The sequence below is a fragment of the Colobus angolensis genome, unplaced genomic scaffold, assembly GCF_000951035.1.
Source record: "Colobus angolensis palliatus isolate OR3802 unplaced genomic scaffold, Cang.pa_1.0 Scaffold66, whole genome shotgun sequence".
NCBI classification, from domain to species: domain Eukaryota; kingdom Metazoa; phylum Chordata; class Mammalia; order Primates; family Cercopithecidae; genus Colobus; species Colobus angolensis.
In genome coordinates this window covers 3,805,767-3,808,288 of record NW_012120265.1, presented here as the reverse complement: position 1 = coordinate 3,808,288, position 2,522 = coordinate 3,805,767, and the positions used below count along the sequence as shown (strand labels likewise).

Below are 2,522 nucleotides of genomic sequence, written 5' to 3'. Positions count from 1 at the left end.
GCTCAGCTAATTTTTGTATTTTTAGTAGAGATGGGGTTTCACCATGTTGGCCAGGCTGTTCTTGAACTTTTGACCTCAGGTGATTCGCCCGCCTCAGCCTCTCACTATAATTTGAGAGTTTTAATTGGAGGACAGTAAGCCCTGTGGATTTTGTTATATTTTTTTACAATCCTCAGGCCAGGTGTGGTGGCTCACATCTATAATCCCAGCACTTTGGGAGACCAAGGTGGAGGCTCGCTTGAGGCCAGGAGTTTGAGACCAGCCTGGGCAACATAGTGAGACCCCATCTCTACAAAAATAAAAAATTAGCCAGGTGTGGTGTCATGTGTATAGTTCCAACTACTCAGGAAGCTGAGGCAGGGGGATTGCTTGACCCCAGGAGGTCGAGGTTACAGAAAGCTATGATGATGCTACTATATTCCACCCTAGGCAACAAAGACAGACCCCAAAAATAATAAATACAATAAAAATCCTCAACATTTAGTGTGGTGCCTGCACTTTGGGAGGCCAAGGTGCGCAGATCACGAGGTCAGGAGATCGAGACCATCCTGGCTAACATGGTGAAAACCCGTCTCTACTAAATATATAAAAATTAGCTGGGCATGGTGGCACGTGCCTGTAATCCCAGCTACTTGGGAGGCTGAGGCAGGAGAATCACTTAAACCAGGGAGTCGGAGGTTGCAGTGAGCCAAGATCGTGCCACTGCACTCCAGCCTGGCAACAGAGTGAGACTTCGTCTCAAGAAAAAAAAAATTGTTTTTTAGAAACAGGATCTTACCATGTTGCCCAGGCTGGTCTCAAACTCCAGAGGTCAAGCAGTCCTACCACCTCAGCCTCCCAAAGTGCTGGGATTATAGACATAAGCCCCCTTGCCTGGCCCCTAAAGACATAAATGAATGAATGAAAGGATGCCACATATTCTGCGGCAGCCCTGCATTTCACACCCACATGAACACACACTGTCATTAAGCTGCATGTGCCAACATTAACTATGCTCCTTTCCCTATTTCAACTGGGCCTGTAATGGAAGGTGTGGAGGTGGCTTTCCTTGCCCCGGCTGTCAGAGCATGCCGGGGTTCCTGTGTGCAGGGACTGGGTCCTGTGTATCCTCCGCCCACGAATGACAACTGGCCAGGACCTCCACGGGTGCTCAGGAAGGAGCTGCTGAACAAGATTCAGGGGCATGTGGGACATCTGTGCTTGTCAGAGGCTGTGCAAGGCTCCGTGAGGGAACAGTTCCAAAGGCAGGTCCAGAAGAATCTTAGAGACTGGGTTTCTTTTGAACAAAAGAGCGGCATGATGTGTTTGAAGAGGGTCGGCCTGCAGGTGTGCATGAGGGATGGGAGGGGAGAGACTTTCCTCCACAGGTCACAAAGGGCAGGAGAGGGTTAGCACCATAGGGGCCCAGGGAGGGGTAAGTGGAAAGTTGATTGTTGAGGCAAAATCAATAGGATTTGAAAACAGAGGGACCACCGAGAGGACAGCCATTGTCTGTTTTGAGCCAGGAGAGATTAGGAGGAGAGGGGAGCGTCATTACGAGGTACAGGCAAACACAGGCTAATTCTGGGAGCAGCCTTTACCTGGCTCTCCGAGGGTGTCCACTTGCTGTGACTGTCACCCATATCTGTAAGACCCAGGTTGTGGGCACAGCACCTCATGAGCATCATTCCAAGTGGGCTGTCCTTGCTCATGGGTGCTGGCAGTGGGAGGAATTAAAACAGACAGCTGGAGCTTCTTTTTTTTTTTTGAGACGGAGTCTCGCTCTGTTGCCCAGGCTGGAGTGCAGAGGCGCAATCTTGGCTCACTGTAAACTCCACTTCCGGGTGCACGCCATTCTCCTGCCTCAGCCTCCCAAGTAGCTGGGACTACAGGTGCCCGCCGCCTCGCCGGGCTAGTTTTTTTGTATTTTTTAGTAGAGACGGGGTTTCACCGTGTTAGCCAGGATGGTCTTGATCTCCTGACCTCGTGATCCGCCCATCTCAGCCTCCCAAAGTGCTGGGATTACAGGCTTGAGCCACCGCGCCCGGCCAACTCTGTCTTAAAAAAGAAAAAAGGGGGGGGAAATTGGGCCTCCAAACTGGAAGGTTGACTGCCAGCCGATAAAAGGGACACTTTTCCTTTAGCCATTTCAGAAAGAGCCTCGGCGTAGCCCAAAGAGACTGAGTGAGCTGGTGGTGAGGGGCCTTGAGTACGAGGTGGCGGGAACCTGCAGTTCAGCCTGGCACTCGGGGAGAGCGGGTGTTTTCTGAAGCTCTGAGGCCAAGGGCCACAGTGGCCACAGGCTGCAGGGAGCCAGCACCAAGTATAGCCTGAAGTGTCTGCTTAAATTAAGTACGTGGAGGTAGAGGAGGGTGTCTGTGAAGAGACAGAGCCAAACTTGAGTGATATTCACAAAAGCAGTTTGAGGAGTATCTACTCCGATACAGTTCAGCCTCCCAAGGGGATGTATCCTGATGCCCTCATTCCTGGTAATGATTTTTCATAGACGTGGTGATAGAAATTTTAGAAACAGGCCAGGTGCA

General features: G+C 50.9%; 1 protein-coding gene across 1 annotated transcript in view; it reads left to right on the top strand.

The window, feature by feature from the left end:
* PBX4 (pre-B-cell leukemia homeobox 4) overlaps positions 1-2,522 on the top strand; it is a 56,104-nt gene that overhangs the window by 42,952 nt on the left and 10,630 nt on the right. The window lies entirely within an intron of this gene.